Below are 22835 nucleotides of genomic sequence, written 5' to 3' on the forward strand. Positions count from 1 at the left end.
TGGCCACCACAGAGGTTCAAAGATGCCCCTTTACGTAATTTTCCGTATTAACCATATGCATACATTCGGTACTTTTCGGCATATACCAACGGCAAAGTTCCGAACCGGACCTAGCTCATTTTAAAGGTATTGACCCAAGCTATTCCCCACTTAAATATTTTTCTGGGATCCGGGCCCGTCTGGCCACCACAGAGGTTCAAAGGTGCCCCTTTACGTAATTTTCCGTATTAACCATATGCATACATTCGGTACTTTTCGGCATATACCAACGGCAAAGTTCCGAACCGGACCTAGCTCATTTTAAAGGTATTGACCCAAGCTATTCCCCACTTAAATATTTTTCTGGGATCCGGGCCCGTCTGGCCACCACAGAGGTTCAAAGGTGCCCCTTTACGTAATTTTCCGTATTAACCATATGCATACATTCGGTACTTTTCGGCATATACCAACGGCAAAGTTCCGAACCGGACCTAGCTCATTTTAAAGGTATTGACCCAAGCTATTCCCCACTTAAATATTTTTCTGGGATCCGGGCCCGTCTGGCCACCACAGAGGTTCAAAGATGCCCCTTTACGTAATTTTCCGTATTAACCATATGCATACATTCGGTACTTTTCGGCATATACCAACGGCAAAGTTCCGAACCGGACCTAGCTCATTTTAAAGGTATTGACCCAAGCTATTCCCCACTTAAATATTTTTCTGGGATCCGGGCCCGTCTGGCCACCACAGAGGTTCAAAGATGCCCCTTTACGTAATTTTCCGTATTAACCATATGCATACATTCGGTACTTTTCGGCATATACCAACGGCAAAGTTCCGAACCGGACCTAGCTCATTTTAAAGGTATTGACCCAAGCTATTCCCCACTTAAATATTTTTCTGGGATCCGGGCCCGTCTGGCCACCACAGAGGTTCAAAGGTGCCCCTTTACGTAATTTTCCGTATTAACCATATGCATACATTCGGTACTTTTCGGCATATACCAACGGCAAAGTTCCGAACTGGACCTAGCTCATTTTAAAGGTATTGACCCAAGCTATTCCCCACTTAAATATTTTTCTGGGATCCGGGCCCGTCTGGCCACCACAGAGGTTCAAAGATGCCCCTTTACGTAATTTTCCGTATTAACCATATGCATACATTCGGTACTTTTCGGCATATACCAACGGCAAAGTTCCGAACCGGACCTAGCTCATTTTAAAGGTATTGACCCAAGCTATTCCCCACTTAAATATTTTTCTGGGATCCGGGCCCGTCTGGCCACCACAGAGGTTCAAAGATGCCCCTTTACGTAATTTTCCGTATTAACCATATGCATACATTCGGTACTTTTCGGCATATACCAACGGCAAAGTTCCGAACCGGACCTAGCTCATTTTAAAGGTATTGACCCAAGCTATTCCCCACTTAAATATTTTTCTGGGATCCGGGCCCGTCTGGCCACCACAGAGGTTCAAAGATGCCCCTTTACGTAATTTTCCGTATTAACCATATGCATACATTCGGTACTTTTCGGCATATACCAACGGCAAAGTTCCGAACCGGACCTAGCTCATTTTAAAGGTATTGACCCAAGCTATTCCCCACTTAAATATTTTTCTGGGATCCGGGCCCGTCTGGCCACCACAGAGGTTCAAAGGTGCCCCTTTACGTAATTTTCCGTATTAACCATATGCATACATTCGGTACTTTTCGGCATATACCAACGGCAAAGTTCCGAACTGGACCTAGCTCATTTTAAAGGTATTGACCCAAGCTATTCCCCACTTAAATATTTTTCTGGGATCCGGGCCCGTCTGGCCACCACAGAGGTTCAAAGATGCCCCTTTACGTAATTTTCCGTATTAACCATATGCATACATTCGGTACTTTTCGGCATATACCAACGGCAAAGTTCCGAACCGGACCTAGCTCATTTTAAAGGTATTGACCCAAGCTATTCCCCACTTAAATATTTTTCTGGGTTCCGTATTAACCATATGCATACATTCGGTACTTTTCGGCATATACCAACGGCAAAGTTCCGAACCGGACCTAGCTCATTTTAAAGGTATTGACCCAAGCTATTCCCCACTTAAATATTTTTCTGGGATCCGGGCCCGTCTGGCCACCACAGAGGTTCAAAGGTGCCCCTTTACGTAATTTTCCGTATTAACCATATGCATACATTCGGTACTTTTCGGCATATACCAACGGCAAAGTTCCGAACCGGACCTAGCTCATTTTAAAGGTATTGACCCAAGCTATTCCCCACTTAAATATTTTTCTGGGATCCGGGCCCGTCTGGCCACCACAGAGGTTCAAAGATGCCCCTTTACGTAATTTTCCGTATTAACCATATGCATACATTCGGTACTTTTCGGCATATACCAACGGCAAAGTTCCGAACCGGACCTAGCTCATTTTAAAGGTATTGACCCAAGCTATTCCCCACTTAAATATTTTTCTGGGTTCCGTATTAACCATATGCATACATTCGGTACTTTTCGGCATATACCAACGGCAAAGTTCCGAACCGGACCTAGCTCATTTTAAAGGTATTGACCCAAGCTATTCCCCACTTAAATATTTTTCTGGGATCCGGGCCCGTCTGGCCACCACAGAGGTTCAAAGGTGCCCCTTTACGTAATTTTCCGTATTAACCATATGCATACATTCGGTACTTTTCGGCATATACCAACGGCAAAGTTCCGAACCGGACCTAGCTCATTTTAAAGGTATTGACCCAAGCTATTCCCCACTTAAATATTTTTCTGGGATCCGGGCCCGTCTGGCCACCACAGAGGTTCAAAGATGCCCCTTTACGTAATTTTCCGTATTAACCATATGCATACATTCGGTACTTTTCGGCATATACCAACGGCAAAGTTCCGAACTGGACCTAGCTCATTTTAAAGGTATTGACCCAAGCTATTCCCCACTTAAATATTTTTCTGGGATCCGGGCCCGTCTGGCCACCACAGAGGTTCAAAGGTGCCCCTTTACGTAATTTTCCGTATTAACCATATGCATACATTCGGTACTTTTCGGCATATACCAACGGCAAAGTTCCGAACTGGACCTAGCTCATTTTAAAGGTATTGACCCAAGCTATTCCCCACTTAAATATTTTTCTGGGATCCGGGCCCGTCTGGCCACCACAGAGGTTCAAAGATGCCCCTTTACGTAATTTTCCGTATTAACCATATGCATACATTCGGTACTTTTCGGCATATACCAACGGCAAAGTTCCGAACCGGACCTAGCTCATTTTAAAGGTATTGACCCAAGCTATTCCCCACTTAAATATTTTTCTGGGTTCCGTATTAACCATATGCATACATTCGGTACTTTTCGGCATATACCAACGGCAAAGTTCCGAACCGGACCTAGCTCATTTTAAAGGTATTGACCCAAGCTATTCCCCACTTAAATATTTTTCTGGGATCCGGGCCCGTCTGGCCACCACAGAGGTTCAAAGGTGCCCCTTTACGTAATTTTCCGTATTAACCATATGCATACATTCGGTACTTTTCGGCATATACCAACGGCAAAGTTCCGAACCGGACCTAGCTCATTTTAAAGGTATTGACCCAAGCTATTCCCCACTTAAATATTTTTCTGGGATCCGGGCCCGTCTGGCCACCACAGAGGTTCAAAGATGCCCCTTTACGTAATTTTCCGTATTAACCATATGCATACATTCGGTACTTTTCGGCATATACCAACGGCAAAGTTCCGAACCGGACCTAGCTCATTTTAAAGGTATTGACCCAAGCTATTCCCCACTTAAATATTTTTCTGGGTTCCGTATTAACCATATGCATACATTCGGTACTTTTCGGCATATACCAACGGCAAAGTTCCGAACCGGACCTAGCTCATTTTAAAGGTATTGACCCAAGCTATTCCCCACTTAAATATTTTTCTGGGTTCCGTATTAACCATATGCATACATTCGGTACTTTTCGGCATATACCAACGGCAAAGTTCCGAACCGGACCTAGCTCATTTTAAAGGTATTGACCCAAGCTATTCCCCACTTAAATATTTTTCTGGGATCCGGGCCCGTCTGGCCACCACAGAGGTTCAAAGATGCCCCTTTACGTAATTTTCCGTATTAACCATATGCATACATTCGGTACTTTTCGGCATATACCAACGGCAAAGTTCCGAACCGGACCTAGCTCATTTTAAAGGTATTGACCCAAGCTATTCCCCACTTAAATATTTTTCTGGGTTCCGTATTAACCATATGCATACATTCGGTACTTTTCGGCATATACCAACGGCAAAGTTCCGAACCGGACCTAGCTCATTTTAAAGGTATTGACCCAAGCTATTCCCCACTTAAATATTTTTCTGGGATCCGGGCCCGTCTGGCCACCACAGAGGTTCAAAGGTGCCCCTTTACGTAATTTTCCGTATTAACCATATGCATACATTCGGTACTTTTCGGCATATACCAACGGCAAAGTTCCGAACCGGACCTAGCTCATTTTAAAGGTATTGACCCAAGCTATTCCCCACTTAAATATTTTTCTGGGATCCGGGCCCGTCTGGCCACCACAGAGGTTCAAAGATGCCCCTTTACGTAATTTTCCGTATTAACCATATGCATACATTCGGTACTTTTCGGCATATACCAACGGCAAAGTTCCGAACCGGACCTAGCTCATTTTAAAGGTATTGACCCAAGCTATTCCCCACTTAAATATTTTTCTGGGATCCGGGCCCGTCTGGCCACCACAGAGGTTCAAAGGTGCCCCTTTACGTAATTTTCCGTATTAACCATATGCATACATTCGGTACTTTTCGGCATATACCAACGGCAAAGTTCCGAACTGGACCTAGCTCATTTTAAAGGTATTGACCCAAGCTATTCCCCACTTAAATATTTTTCTGGGATCCGGGCCCGTCTGGCCACCACAGAGGTCCAAAGTCGTCTTAGGGTGGTCACCGTCATTTAAGGAGTCTTGTAGGTGATCACTATTAATTTCTTTTCTTTTTTTTGGCTTTCCATAAGTATTTCTATGTATATTTCTATATGTTTCTGAAGTAATTGGATTTTGTTTCATATTTTATATATTAAACAAGTGTGGACACAGATGAGTGTGGATAGAATGTTTGGATGTTTGACAGTGTTTTATGATAAATGTAGTTCTATGATTTTCCTATATGTGTTGTTAACTGTGTTGCACGATGACAACCAACCGGAGCATTAGGAGTATTGTTTATTTTATATTTAGTTTAGTTTTTATGTTCAAGACAGGCATGGAAGAGACACTAATTGCATTAGTTACCAAATGATTATGATAGAATATGTTCCACATCTTTGATTTTGGATACATTTTATAGTTAGGAGAGCAACACATAATAGGTTCAATTTTTCGTGATTTTTTTAAATTGGGAGATGCCATCAGAGATATGATATCTGAGAACATGATATAAGGAGCCTGTAATTCAGTGGTTGTCGTTTGTTTATGTGTTACATATTCGTTTTTTCTTTATTCTTTGTACACAAATAAGCCTGTTATTTTTCTACTTTGAATTGTTTCACATTGTCATTTCGAGACCTTTTATAGCCGACTATGCTGCATTAGCTTTGCTCATTGTTGAAGGTTGTGCGGCGACCTGTAATTGTTAATTTCTATGTCATTTTGGTCTGTTGTGGAGAATTGTCTCATTGGCAATCATATCACATCTTTTTTAATATGTATTTGCTAACTATTTGTATGGTTCTATTTATATATACTGAGTGCCAATGAAAACGCAACACTTGGTTTTTCAAAAATAAAATTTATATTAGAAATCATAATCTTTCAAACTGAATTGTTCTTGAAAATTAACAATTCTAACAATAGATCGATATCAAACAAAAATGTTTCATTGTCATCTTTCGGGCGCAATAGATAAACGAAACATCCAATGTCGAATCATCAAATCACAGTCCTAACTAAAAATGTTACAACCCCGTTGTGCAGCGCAATCTCGACAGCGCCGTGGAATTGATCATCCCGGACGTTTAATGTGATCTCGGGGAATGTTATTCCACTTGTCCTGTAAAGCAAACTCAAGCTGACTTTATGATATTGGTGGTGGTTTTCATCGTCTAAACCATGTCAAATCTGATGCAAAATTTGCTCTATCGGACCTAAATCTGGCGAAACGCATGACTTTTGGCCAAGGCTGGTGCCAAACGTCTATGTAACCACCACTGATGATTTTTGGTACATAATAAATGATTTTTGGTCTAAAGAATTCGATGTTTACACCAGACAGCCGTTTAGATGTCGACTGTGGTCCTCTTTAACCGTTGAATTTCTGCGCAAATAGTGCTTTACTGAAATTGCTCCATAGGATCTACCGTGCCCACCATTGAACTCACGTGACCTTTGGACATCCATCAGAGTCGATATCGGATATGTTAAAGACCAAATGTATCGGTTTTACTGAGCGTTTCTTGCTTTTTGAACCCCGGGATGTGGCTTATCATTAACTGATCCATTTTTGTTGAATTTGTGGATGATTTGGGTTATTGTATGCTGTGGAAGGCTTCATTGGATCATGCCCGAAACTGCATGTCGCTGGTTGTCAGAAAGTCCTGGCATTTACTCAGATGTTTATTGCAGTTTCCTTACAATAAGGGCGGGAAAATTCATGACATTAGCCAAGCTTTAAATGACAAAATCGTGAAAATGGTGCGTATGTTGAAAAGCGGTGAACTCGGTTTATGTCCATTCAAAATAACCCTTACTTTGCATTTGTTTCAAAAATCACCCAACCCTAAAGTTGTAGACAATTGTCTTTAAAGTCATTTTCAACCAACTTTACAAAGTTCTAATATAAAATAAATAAAAATTATCAGACTTTTTTGAAAAACAAAAGTGTTGCGTTTTCATTGGCACTCAGTATATCTTTGTGGTGGCTTGTCAGTATCATTAGTAAAACACCTTAAAATGTTGAATTGATCCTCAGATTAGAAGACATTTATTGGTTTTTAGTAATGACAATGCCTAACATGATGCTTGGGCCTGATGAGCTAGAAAGTAAGCTTCTGTGCTGTTTTCTATCAATTCTTTGATAATATCTCCTTCAAAGCTGGTGAAAGCAAAACAATTTTGGTCAATGGACAAATAATGTTTGGTTCAAACAGAAAAAAATGCTTTTATCTCCCTGTTACTTACATTGTACATAGAAATGATAATACTTGGAGACATCCTTGTACATGAGAGTTGTCTGTAAAATCTTTATTTCACAACGAATGAATTGCATAACAATGAACTGAGCTCAAAGCAAAGCACTTTAATAATACACTTTGACCGAGAGCTCAATCCAGTGATATACTTTGTACTACAGGTCCTTCATGAACATCAATCAACCAGAACCATATCTCAATAACATGCCATTCTACATGGTTGGGTCAGAAGTCCTGAAAAAGACATGATTTTTTTTTTATTGTATTTAAAGTATATATGCATACATGTAGGTTAAAACTTTCACAAATTGGTGGTATAATCATTCAGTGTCTGGCAACTATCAATCGCTTTATGCACAAACTGATATAGGTTGAGCATGAGTGCCCCTCTGTTGGAAATAAAAATATACCTCCACCTAATTTTAGTCAACTGATGAAGAAACATTCAAAACTATAAAATGTTATCAAAGACTTGTCAGTGTCTATATATAGCTAGTCACCATCGCCACTGAATCAGTGATATATGTACACATAAATACATGTAAGACTAAAATTAAAGTACATATATAAGACTAAAACTGACATTCGGTCTTTACCTTCATTCCCCAAGTCGTGTTCAAATCTGATTCATGATAAAATAAAAATTATAACCAATGAAATCAAAGGTAAAATAAGATAAATTAAGGTAAAATTTCTGGATTCGCCACTGGAAATATCCCTCTAATAGACTAGCGTTTAAATCCCAGTTTTCTAATATGGTAGCTAGGTGGAACCTAAAACTAAAAAATTTGAAAAAAATATTTTAAATATATTTCAAATGCATGTACATGTGATAATATAAATTCTCCAAATTTCACTGTATTTTCCCTTTTGATGTTTTTCAACTACAGCCAGTTTGGTGTGGGTTGATGTTTGATTGTTGTACATGTTATATATCGACATGAGATTTGTTTATATACATACAACGCAAAGAAATTGTTCTGGTCATATAAAAAAATGTTAAGCGTCTTAATTTTCTTCCAGTCTTAGTACCGCCTACTTAACGTTTTTTTGGGTACAATTTTCAATAAGCACTGTTAAAGTGTGTGAATAACGTATAAATGTTAAGTTTAATAAAAGACACAAAAACTGTATTGCTATCAATTCTAAAATGAGTTTTGAGGGTGGTGTGAAGAAGCAAGCTTATTATAATTATATATGCCAATCTCTTATTATATTATTTATTGGCAACCCTTATTACCCTCGTGACACAAGTTCTATTTATTTTTCACTTTTAAGAGGAAAATAAATGACTTAGGGTTAGCGCTAAAATTAGGGTAGGTCATCAGGTAACGGTAAACAAACATATACTATTTTTTTGCCTAAGACTAGTCATTTTGCCACTGAGTTTTGAGGGCAGTGTGAAGAAGAAAGCTTATGCCAATCTCTTATTATATTATGCAAGTGTATTTCAAAAATTTTGAGGAAAATACAGCAAGATTAGAGTTAGTTTAGCATGGGCTTAGTTTATTTATAAACATAATGTAAACTTACCTAAATTTTCACTATTAACTACTGAACAGGATCCGGAACACTAACAATACTATGGTACGAAAATACTTCTAATCTGCAACACCTACTAAGAGACCAAGAAATAAAGAGAAATCAAAAAGTGAAATAAATAAGTTTGATTGCACCTTGAGTGAATAATTCTACATATTCCCAAGAATTCATTTTTTATTGAATCTTGGATTTCTAAATACCTAAATTGACTGGCTGATTAAACATACACATGTATCAATGAACTTTAATAGATCAGGTTTTCAATGATCTTTCACTATTTTGGTTTCCCTCTTACACCTCAATTGATATCAATAACCCCAAATAAGAGGCCCACAAACCATAAACTGAATACAATTTCATTAAATATCTGGGAATCCACCCCCTTTATAAGTATCGTACCACTCAGAAATATTAATCTTAAATTTATGTAAATGAAAAGTAAGCTCCATAAATAAAATTCAACAATGTGGCTAAAAATTGACCATAGATAGACAAACAATTCACTTACATTCGCATTTGAACTATGTTTTTGTTAATACAAATTAAAAGTAAACGTCTTTAAACGTCATTCAGACAGCTAAGCTAATTTGAGGCGCATTGCAATTCAAATTACAATTGATGGTAGGATGTAAACCTTTTCAAATGTGAATTAAACTAATTCAAATTAGTTAATGTCAATCCAATTCAAATTAGGTGTGAACTCTGTATTATTATCAGGTAGTTTTAAAACTGAAAGATACTTTTAAGGGAAGGGAAAGAAACGGTTGAAACCATGTGTGTTACAAACACTGTTTATTCAAGTCAGAATCCTGGATCTCAAAAGCACTTTCGTAATGTCAAATGAAAACATGAATATGATAGTAATATACAAAACTATTTATTACTAAGTAAACGACATTTATTTTAGTGAAAAATCTGCATTCCAGGTGTAAATTGAGGCAAATAATATCATTGAGTGCATTTTCTTGTCAAGTGACCAGCAGACATTGAAATCTACCTTTTGAATGAAAGGAGAACTCATAAGTTGAAAATGAATGATGTAAATCTAGATTCTAATAATAGCAAAAGGGAGCTCACATTCACAACAGTTAAGGCATTGCTGAGTTAGTGAACAGAGCATTTTTCTCATTAACTTAAATCCACCTATTGGAATGGATAAAACCCCAATTTTAAGACATAAGTTATAAAATATCTGATAAAAAGCAGTACTAAGCGTGCATGTTATGCTAGAAACATATTCAAAGAATACAGTTTTATAACTTCTTAATGTCATATCCAATATTTATCAAAACCTAAAGGGGAGATACATGTGTACATGCACCTCACTTCCTATTTTTTTTCCGTGGATGTCAATACACCTATCGCTATTTATTCCATACCGGATAAGTTCTAACATTACACAACTTTTTCATCCAGTTGAAGCTATCTGGGGGCCGTTGAAACAATTCACCATGCACAATACTTTTTAATGAAAACCCTTTTAACTTACCGTAAATACTTAAAACAAAATAATTTTTACTTCAATTTAATTTCGAAAAAAGTGGATCATACTATATTAAAGTTTCTTGATAATCGCTTTCTAAAGTTTTTCCTCCCTCAGCTCTCTACTGAAAAACCTCTATTTTCAGCCGCATGACCCAAACAGGAAGTTTTACATGTGACTGGTTTTGCCAGATTGGACTAAATAGCAATAAGGTGTATTTTCTGGGATTGTTGAAAACTTGCATATTCATCACTATCTGATTTTATGGGTATAACAATCCAGACAGACAAATAGCAATAAGGTGTTTAGGAAAACATGACCTAAAGCCTCCTTCATATAAGTCAAAAACTTGGGAACTCATACTGAATGGTCAAATGTGTTCAATATGAAAATTGCAGTTAAGATGGTAAAATCACAAATCAGCCGTTAACGAAATGGACTGAAAGTATGACTTTTGCGCAAATTTAAAAGGGAAACAGAGGCGGATTTAGAGGGGGGCCCGGCCCCCCCTTCTTGGGAAAAAATTTGGTTGCTTATATAAGGAATCACTGAAGCGTGACTGGAGCGGGCCCCCTCTTAGGTCAGTCAGTGGGCCCCCACATATGAAAATTCCTGGATCCGTCACTGGGAAATGACGGGGAAGGGGCAAATTAACATTCAAGCAGAGCAAATGCTGTTTAAATTAGTATGCGGGTTTTAAATATAGAGTGAAAGTGGAGTCATCTTTTTAAACTTAAGTTAAATATAACTTATGTAGACTTACCTTCTAATTCAATAAAAAAAACCACACACGACTCAGAACTATGTCTAATTCACTTGGACTACTAATATGCAAACCTAAAAACAAAAAGAAATATATCATAAAATAGTGATTGAAAAATTCACAACACTTTGAAAGGATAATCCAGACACGTGTTACACGGGGAGCATGTTTGTTTACAAATAATAATGTCACGTGATCGCGCACTGACCTCGCATGTTGCATCGCCCTTACAATTCACCAATACATAACCACTTTCATGCAAACATGCAACGTGAATGTGATTGGTTATCAAATAATACAAAAATAATGCATGAACCGTTGAAGAAAAAATTATTTCATCAAATAGATGGATTTTCACTTTCGACACGAATAGGTCGAGTTGACATTTCTGTCATCGGAGATAGTATTGAGATAAATGGGATAAAACGGACCGTCAAAAAGGTCTAGAGAAGCACATCAGTAGAACCTTAACATGAATAAGTAATACTTACAAAAAATTCTCTAATTGATAAACTATATGACTAAAATTTCACGAAAATAACAATAAATAATTTTGTTCTTCGTGATGAAACTGCTTAAATTGGCGCGAACAAATATTCTTACTCCTATTCAATTTCATATATAAAGCAGCTTCTTAAAAAGCTGGAACAGGATACAAATAAACAATCGCATCAAGATTTATCTCAAAAGCATCTGTACTGGTCTCCACAATCACCCTCCTAGGTAAGTGTGGATGTCACCACGCTATACCAATTTTTTAGTTGGAAATTCTTCATATCAACTTCATCATCTCTATACTCCATAGAAATCACGCTTCCATCAAACAGGAAAGTAATAGCTTTTATAAAAAGCTGGATATAGGAAACTAATCAATACATAAGATATAAAATATAACCATCAGACCGTATAACACTTATATTAATAGGTAAGTGTGGATGTTTCCACGCTAAACCAATTTCTTTGTTGTTGGAAATTCTTCATATCAACTTCATCATAACTACATCATCTCTATACTCCATAGAAATCACGTTTCCATCACACAGGAAAGTAATAGCTTTTATAAAAAGCTGGAAATAGGAAACTAATCAATACATAAGATATAAAATATAACCATTAGACAGTATAACGCTTATATTAATAGGTAAGTGTGGATGTTCCCACGCTACACCAATCTTGGCTTTAATCAAAGAAATTACTAATCATAACCAGTCAATATTTATATAAAGAATAATCTATACCATCTAGTACGCTAGCAAATTACTACCTCTCCTTATATACAAAAGACCTAGTAGCTTCTCAATCCAGATTCTAACAAAGTATTCTGCTCAACTATATTACATAATCTTGCGTGGTAAGCGTGGATGTTCCCACGCTAAACCAAAACAATCAACATACTCACCTCACTGCCTGTGGTCAGTGTGGATGTTCCCACGCTATACCAATTCTAACCTAATTTCACATAAAGACTACAACACTTCTGTAATGGCAACCTTAAGGCCAACAAGAGACAGGATACCAACACAAGTATTTACACCATCAAAGGTCAATGTGTCAGTCAAAAACTACTTACTAAATGGACAAAAAGCTGTTGAAAAAATATCAGATGCAACCAGCCGATCTTCTGATGTAAATTTACAATACAAACATGGCAATATAATTTTGGAATTTAGTGCTGCATTTTACCTTCACTTCAGCAATACCTTAGTCCAGCATTTTAACAGCAACACCAAGGTTACATGTAACATTCATGAAAAACAAGACCAGTCGGGAAAGGTGGTAGAACAATCTATATCAGTCAAATGTTGTCTAAACCAACGTCAACAATATAGAATAAACTTGTACAACACAACGTGTAGAGCAGAAGTTAATGGTCGTAATCATAGAGCATTCTTTGACGAACTTCAAGATATATGCAAACAAATGGACAATAATAAAGACTATTCTTCTATCAACCAACAAATTAGAGAAGAATGTGCCAAGCATCAGAGAACTTACTCAAAGGAGATAATCAAACCCTCCATTGCTGGAAGCCAAAGCGATAACCAATCAACTGACTTATCCTTGGCAAAAAGATCAAACCTGAATACAGTCGACACAAACAAACAATCGACTGATGATAACTGTCCAAAATGCAATAGAAAACTCTTATCTAGGGGAGTATTTTGTATCAAAGGAAACCACTGGATCCACTATGCTTGTGAGAAACTAAAAAAAGAAGAAATAGAAAAACTTGAATGCGACAAAAATAACATCCAGTACATCTGTACTATATGTAGTAAAGCTGACTCTATCTCATCAGAGATTACGGACATGCAACAACATCTCCCAAGGAATAGAAAAAATGGAAACAACCAAAGCACTGATCAAATCCAACAACAAAAGAGATGCATGCCAGTTGTTGTCCCGGAGATATATTCAACTGATGCTTGTGGAGTAACTGGTGCAATGGCAATTCTTAATGAAGAATCAACTATCAGAAATCAACTAGATGATAAAGCTCCTCCAATCGAACAACACTCTCCAATAGCAGCAAAAACAACTCTAGCAGCTCCGATCTCTAATATCAGAAATAAAACAGATATATCAAGCTCTCAACCAGATAAAGAATTGCGACAAAAAGAAAATAAGCTTCGTAAAATGGAAGAAGAGCTGAAAAAGGAGAAGGTCATAATTAATGATGCTATAAAAGATCAATCGCATCTCAAATCTTATTCCCTAAATCTAGAGGCAAAAGTTAAAGAACTTGAAAATTCCAATCGTATTTTACGAATGAAGATTGTAGGAACACAACCACTAGATGTAAGCAGTTCAACAACCGGACAAAAACCATCAAATACACAAGACAATGGTCCATCATCATGTGCTAATGGACATACATCCAATTTTGCTAATGGGCATGCATCCAACTTTAATACACATATCTCAACTTTAGAGAACAATATTATTAACGATCGTATAACTCACATAGAGAATACCCGTCAATTATACAGACAGATGCATGACATGGAACTTCAATCAATTCAGCAAAGACTCAAAAACTTAGAAGCATCTCTACAGCAACAATCCTTTAGACCAGAATATCAACCATGTCACTTTAATCCATTTTCAATGCAGCATCCTACATCTCTTGGTTCTACATACATGACAAGAATGCCAGGTCATCTTCCTCATCATAGACCTATGCATCCATATTGGCCAGGTTCACCGCAATTGGTGCCAACTCATCAACCTTATCTACACAGGCCACTCCAATCACAAATACCACCACATGTATGGAATATACCACCTCCGAATTATCAGTACAGACAACAAACAACTGATACTTCAAACAAACAGCACTCAACGCATCAAAACTTGCAAGGTGCAAATTTACAATATGGACAAGAGAGTGTCAAAAACATCGACAGTAGTACTCAACACAAATTAGATCATTCTGCACCATCCAGTCATATCATGAATCAAGAAACTTCTATCCAAACTAAACCCTATACAGAGAAAACATCATCAAGCCTAGATAAGGATGTCATCATAACTTTAAATAAGATAGAACAGGAAAAGACTATATCAGAAGCTCAGTTACCGCAAATTCTCCAAACAGATTCTAAAAAAGAGTCTTATATCTTGGTCCCTGACCTTCCTAAACCTATCTGCATTATTGATGACTCTGATATGGAAGAGGTACAACCTCAAGGAGAAGCTACTAGGTCCGATACCCATTTACTGGATAATATTACTGATACCAAGTCGAATTGTTTTTTAGAACTTTGCCAGAAACCTCCGATGATCCCATAGCAAATGAACATTCTGCGCTTCTAAGAATAGCTACGTTCAACTGTAAAAATGTATATAACTCTCAAGCGTGTATAAAGAATATTTTAGATTTTAGTGATTTTATATGTATCCAAGAACATTGGCTGTTTAAATTTGAACAAGAAAATATTGGTGACCTGTTTAGCAAAACTTCATGGACATGCAAATCCGTTGATGAAAACAATCCAATACCACCAACACAAAGACCAAGAGGATATGGCGGTGTAGCTATTCTCTGGAAGCAAAGTATGGATCATCTCGTAGAACAAATTGAGGATGGATCAGAAAGAATCATATGTATTAAACTGAAAGTTAAACCAAAACCAATTTTACTGATATGTGCTTATATGCCCTGTAATGGATCAAAACAAGCAAACACCCATTTCAAAGAATGTTTAGATCAACTTCATGAGATAATTACCAAATACTCAGATACATGTACTCCAGTTTTATGTGGAGACTGGAACTGTGATTTGATGAAATCCTCAAAGAAACCGGCAAGATCAATCTGGATGGAAGAATTTATCAACTCTAAAAAACTTGCATTTAAACCTACTCCTCTAACATTCATCCATCCGAATGGCAATGAGTCATCTACAATTGATTATATCTTTGTGCATAGCAACTTGGCCGACAAAGTCAACAACACCATTAGGCTAGACATGTTACCAAACAATACCTCCGACCATTATCCTTTATTAACAGAAATTGAAATAGAAATGGATTCGGGGAAAGAAAAAGATCAAAATTTTACTTCAAACAAAATTAAATGGGATAAAATTGATTTACTTCAATATCAAGAATGTTTAACCAAAAGCCTCCAAGAGAATATAATTGATTTCGAAAATGATCCAACTGCAATAACTAAACTAATGGATACCATCATAGCTACTCAAGAAAGTATTGTACCAACATCAAAAAAGTCATCACAACGTAGCAAACATATATGGAATGATGAGATTGAAAATTCCTTAAAAACGAACAAAAAAGCACTCTATGAATGGAAAATGGAGGGAAAACCACAGATTGGTGAAACTATGCAAGTCAGAAAAAGAACCAAGAAACAACTGCGAAAAGCCAGAAGACAAGAAATTGCACGACAAAGGGATGAATCATTACAGACAATTATGAATGCAAAACAAAGAGACAGTAAAATCTTCCACAAACTAGTTAATGCGCAGAGGAAGTCGAAAAGAAATGGCATATCAGATCTATGCGTAGAAGATAAAACGTATTCTACAAGAGAAGAGATACTCCAAGGCTGGAATGAGCATTTTAGCAAGCTTGCAACACCGGAAACTACTGATCTCAAATCTGATACCAACAAGAAATTTGATATTGATATCATTGAAGAAATTTGCAAAGAAAATGCGGAACCTCTAGTCTTTACATCAGAAGAAGTTGACAAAGCTATAAACCAGCTTAACACCAACAAAGCGCCAGATATATATGGCATAACAGCAGAACACATTAGATATGGTGGTGATGCTTTACTACAAGGAGTTACAGCAATTATTAACAACATCTGCAAGGAAGCCTCAGTTCCAGATTGCCTAAAACATGGAATACTAACCCCAATCTTCAAAAATAAAGGGTTGCCAACAGATGCAAAAAATTACCGAGGTATCACTGTACTTCCAATTATCGGGAAAATACTAGAAATACTCCTCAGACAGCTGATCAGAGACATTATTGATATTCTTCAAAATCGTCTACAAAGAGGCTTTACTCCCGGAGTTTCTCCACTATACAGTGCTCTCATACTATTAGAATCAATTGCAGAATCCATGGACCAAAAACTACCTATTTTTGTTGCTCTACTGGATGCTAAGGCTGCTTTCGATGTCGTCAACCATGATAGCCTGCATCGTAAACTCTTCTTATCAGGAGTAGGTGGAACACTCTGGCTCTTAATACGCCAACTTAGTACTTATGCCATAACCTCCATCAAATGGAATGGTTTAATATCAAATCCATTCCCTGTTCACCAAGGAGTACGACAAGGTGGAATTCTCAGTACCGAACTCTACAAAGTTTATATAAACGACATTCTAGACCAACTGGAAAATAGCGGTCTGGGTTCCTACATTGGGAATATATATTGTGGTTCGCCAACCTGCGCTGATGATGTCGCCCTGTTTGCAAATTCACCTTCAGATCTCCAGTCAATGATAAGTACAGTTGAAAACTACAGTATTCAGGAAAAATATAAACTCCAACCCACCAAGAGTCTCGTACTGAAAAATGTGCCCTCCACACGAAATACAGACTTTGAATTTGAGATCAATAATACAGCTATGCTTCAGCCAAGCTCGGCTCTTCATATAGGAATCAAACACAGCTCTGACTTAAAGAAAACAATCAATATTCATATTGAAGGAAATATATCTAAAGCCAGACGGACAATGTATAGCCTAATGGGTGCTGGTCTTCACGGAAAGAATGGTCTCAACCCAATTACTTGTCTACATATCTTTCAAATATATATCCTACCTGTCCTTATTTATGGACTAGATATATTACTTCCAGACAAAAAACACATAGAGCCATTAGAAGTATTCTATAGGAAAGCAATGAAACAAATCCTATCACTGCCAAATAATACTGCAGATGCAGCTGTCTATACTATGACAGGAGTAATTCCAATACAAGGAACAATACATAAAGCTGTCATAAATATCTATAACAAAATATGTGGAATGGAATCCTCAATAGAAAAGGAACTAGCTGAACGACAACTACTTATGTCTGGTTTCAACTCTCAAAGCTGGTTCTCAAAAGCAAGATGCATTCTAGCCCAATATAATCTACCTTCAGCTCATGATCTAATGCTCAATCCGATCAACACAAATCGATGGAAAACACAAGTAAAAAAAGCAGTTGACAGTGTCTGGCATGATCAATTGAGAACAAAAGTATCCCTATATAGTTCTCTCAATTATCTATCCACTAACAATATACTCTGGCGAAACACTCATCCTTGTCTTGCAAGTGTAGGCACATCATCTCAGGATATAAGTCGTCTTCAAACAAAACTAAAGCTTCTTACAGGCACCTACTATCTTCAAAGCAACAAAGCTTCATTTAATCAAAATAGCGTAGATCCAACCTGCTTACTATGCAAAGAATCCGCAGAAACGGTAGATCACTTCCTTCTGGAATGTAAGACTCTGCATGATATCCGCATACCATACCTGCATGAACTTGAAAGCTTTCTTTGTAGCTTTAGAAACTGTACCAAATGCTTTAATCTTACTAACGTTGTAATAGACGCACAGCTCATTTTAGATCCGAGTCACTTATTATGTGCTTGTGGTTGCAGATGCAAATGCACTGACAATTGTTTTATGGTAGAATACATATCCAGAAAATTATGCTATGCGTTACATGCCAAGAGAAACGAACTCTTAAAGACCTTACCGTCTAGCAAGAGCAAGAGTCAAAGACTGTAGCCAACGTACACCCCACGGGGCGTACATTTATATTTATATTTTTATTTTTTCAAACTAAGTGTGTATAGACATATATATTCATTGTGAAGTGCTCCTTTGAAGGAGGGATTTCCTAATACAGATACAGATACTGCTTCACGTAAAAAAAAATGTATAGAATTGAATTCGACTACAGTTCAGCATAAAAAAACGTGAATATGCAAAAGTCTGATAATATGTTAATGAAAAAGTGTGTATAAATTTTCGTAAACGAAGTTACCTGTATACTTCACCAAGAACTACATTTGAGCGCAAAGATCGTATGTGTGATTCGGCTTATGTAACAATCGTCAATCGGAACTACTCGGCTATTCACTTCGTGCAACCAGAAAGGCCGAGTAGTTCCGATTGGTAACAAAGTACAACATGATTAATGGAATTTTTTGCGTTGCTATTAAATCATTGAAACCACGTGATTGAGGCCATCTATTTTTATTGCGGGTTCCACATATCTAAATCGGAATTATAGAAAAAATGGAATTTTGTGAGCAGAATCAAAACAGAAATGATGAACACTGCAACATTTCCATCAAAATAAAAATAGGATGGAGGATCTGTGTATTCACATTATTTGTAAAACTCTCCTTCTTCCTGTGAAGCGTGTGCTTTACATCGAGGCTTATTATGCTAAGCATCGACGCCACAGTATTTCAACCAATCAGACAATGTTTATTTGGGGCATTCTATCTAATTTTACTCAGATTTTGGAATATTTTAATCGAAATTATAGAAAAATGGAACATTGTTAGTACATATAAAATAGAAAAAGATGAATACTTTTAGCTGGAGATAATTTGGATGGGGGTTCTGTGTATTCACATTATTTGCACAACTCTCCTTACTGATGCCATATTTTGGAATTTCCGTGACCTAAATGGTTCGCGAAAATTAATATTTTTATATATAGTATAGTAATTACATATTTGGTGAATCCTCTGTAATGTTTTATTGATAAAAATCTATATAACATAAAGACAAATATACAACTTGTATCAGGGTTTATATTCGAGGACAACGAAAATTTACGACAGCTTGAAGGGGTCATAAAATGGTATCTTTTCCCTGAGGCTTTATAGTGATTTTCTACTAAATTTAAATATTGAACCGACGGCTAGCAGTCGGTTGGATATTGAATATCAATTATCGAATGTCAAATAATGGACAGACCGCTTACATACATATTTAAAACGGAATGAAATGCTTTAGAAATTAGCAGAAACCGTGAAATTGTCGATTTCTGCTGTTAGATTGCATTTAACTAAGATTTAGCGATTTTTGGAACGTTTGAGTCTCACGCAGTTTTTTTGGTTTTTAGACATATTGTCAAAATTGGCTGCTGGAAAAAAGTGGCTGCTATCTTGATTGGCCGATAAAAGTGGCTGCCAGCTTGAGTCTGGTGATGATAGTGAGTGATGCAGCGCACTTAAGAACATCAATTAAATAATGTTTTGCTTATATTTTCAGATATACATGATGAGTACTAGTAATCCTTATAGTTGTACAAGTTGTGTATGTAAATGTGTGTATATAAGTATTCTTACCTCTACTAAGGCAATAGGAAAACAAACTCATGGACCATTCAAGTACACCGTAACTTTTCAATTGATTCTTTTTGACTTGAATTCCAAGCCATGAGATTTGTTTGATTATTGGTGAAATAAGACGCAAACTGGGTGTAAAAAACTATTGTTTTGATTTTCTGTGTCAAACGTTTATAAATATAAAAAAGAAGATTTGGTGTAATTGCCAATGAGACAACTCTAAACAAGAGAACAAATTAAATGACACAGAAATGAACAACTATAGGTCACCGTACGGCCTTCAACAATGAGCAAAGCCCATACCGCATAGTCAGCTATAAAAGGCCTAGAAATAACTTTTGTTGCATGGTTGTATTTTTCATGAAAAGTTATTACCCCTATTTATGTTTTTAAGTGATAAAAATAACAATGTTCCACATGAATGTATGAATAAATATACCATAAAAATCACCTACGTGCCCCATTTTCCTAAAACAAACTAGAGAAACGTATATTAAATTTTCATGTTCATGCATTAACAATGCTTTTTATATGTAATAATCAGTAACATTTTATAAATGTTGATATTTCCTAGGAAATCGGTCATGAATGTGGATAAATTGCATGTTTCAATCTTACTTTTGCTTAAGATATCGATCATGAATATGACCAACGAATCGGACAGTATGAAAACATACGGTGGCAACGAGGCGGACAGTACACTTTGAATAGAAAAGATTCAATTGTGACAATATAATAAAAAAAATGAACCAAACTTTTGTGTGTGTATGCGGAATATGATTATTCAACTATGTATCGATTAAAAATCTTGAAAATGTTTGAATTTTCGGAGTTTTGTTAAGATTTATGACTCGAAAAATCGCAAAATTTTGACCCCTCTTCATGATCAGGAGTTATTTTAAAAAGACGGTTGATGCTAAAAGCATAAAATAAGCTTTAAATGGTCAAAAATACATCATTGTAGTTATTCACTTACCTTGAGCTGCTGAACAATCCATTATGGGACACTTTGTGTTGATATTCTATATTTTTTTGAAAAACAACGAGCCGATCGCCGTCGGACAGATCAGCAACTTCCGTTTTGTGTCACTGTCCGCTTGTACACTGTGTAAAAGCTCTACTTTGAGGTAGATTTTGCATAATCTTTTCTTCAAATAAGACTCCTCCCCAAATTTTTACTTGAATGAGCAACATGGCAGGTGCCACATGTGGAGCAGGTTATGAGTTTGAATATCCCTTTGGTATCCCTTCATTCTTTCAGGAAATATTACAATTGATATATATATATATATATATATATATATATATATATATATGCAACTGTTTTATATATATATATATATATATATATATATATATATATATATATATATGCAACTGTTTATATTATATAAACATTCACTGTCACAAAAAATATATGAAATCAATTTTAAACGTTATGGTTTGTTTTTTTTTCAAGGAACATCACTTTCATGTTTTTCATTCTAATAATTTAGTTAAAGTACTTTAGGGCATAGCCAACTGTATATGATTTTAAGGTTGTATAGCTTTTGCCATCACTTGGTGGCTGTGCATGTTTGTCCCTCTGTCTGTCATCATGAACTATTTTTAAAATCTTCACTGAAACTACTGGGCCAAATGTTGCCAAACTAACCAGATTGTTATTTATCAATCTAGATTAAAAAAAAGTGTTTGCTTGAATTTGGTCCATCAATAACATGGCTGCTGGTGCCAAAATTAATTGATTGGTCATTGCTTAATGTCCAGTGGCAAATATTTCATTTATTGTCAGGACATGAACAAATTAGCAATAAATACAATAGGTAGATGAAGAAATAGTGGTTTTTCAAAATCAGGTTCGTTAAACTTTGACTGCCAAATGAAAATTAGGATATTTTAGATAAGGACAGAATCTTGGCAATGCAATAGGTCACCCTCATAGAGTTGTAGCAAGGGTTCTTAAACTAGAACATAGAGATCAAATGCAGTGTTGTGTGTTTATCTTTCAAAACTTGAGCATTTACTGCAAAGCTGTCTCTGTAAATATGATCAACAGGTCCATGTTTATCTTCTGTGACATTTTCAGAATAATTAAAAAAAAATATGGAGTTATTACCTATCAAACTGTCTTTTTTTGGATTTCAATGTTTTTGGATTTTATCTGATAGTTAGAGTAAAACTGACTTTTCAGATCTCTGAAACTGCAGAGCCAGTTGTTATTAAAACTGTAGCTGTGTGGTCCTCATGATATCTACTTTATTAAGACTTGTATCTGGAGATTTGATCCATCATCAAACATGGTCACTTGCTAAAAATAGTCGTTAGCTTATATATCGAAAATTCCAGCAGCTAGATCAAATGTGATATGGTTAAAATTGTCAGCAGGCTAATGTCTATCTCCTTCAGAATTAAAAAAAATGCATTGAATGTCCCTGAATTGACTTTTTTTGTAAATTTCATAATTTTTGCCCATATCCCTTATCTCAAGAAACGAAAGCGGAAAGAGCAAATATGACAGGTTCAAATCAATCAGCAGGTCAGGGTCGTCTATCTCCTGATTAATTTTGAGAAAAAAGGCATAAAGGGAAAATCTGACAAAGTTTGGAATCAATAACAGAAAATTGGGACGACTAGTAGATATTGCCTATGAAATTTGTTTGTGTGTGCAAATTTTACATTTTCCTTTTTATTATAGATTTTTTTTTAATTTTCAGAAAAATTAGACGATTGTGTGAGTAGTCAAACATCACTTATGAATCAGTTTTAAATTCCTATGTTGATTGGGTTGAAATATGTTGACATATTACCGTTCATGGGCCCGAGGATGAAGTTATAAAGCAGCAAAATTCTGAAAGCTTCGGCAAGAACAACTTTTTGAAATTACAAGTGAACCTAGGGTAATAAGTTATGGAACTTTGAGAGAATGAAAGTCGTGATGGTATGAAATAAGCAACACAGTAAAAAACGAATAGAAAGTTGGTGTTTCTAGATCTCTAGTAATATAAAGTTAAATCACAAAAATACT

This window comes from Mytilus galloprovincialis, chromosome 6 (assembly GCF_965363235.1).
Source record: "Mytilus galloprovincialis chromosome 6, xbMytGall1.hap1.1, whole genome shotgun sequence".
NCBI classification, from domain to species: domain Eukaryota; kingdom Metazoa; phylum Mollusca; class Bivalvia; order Mytilida; family Mytilidae; genus Mytilus; species Mytilus galloprovincialis.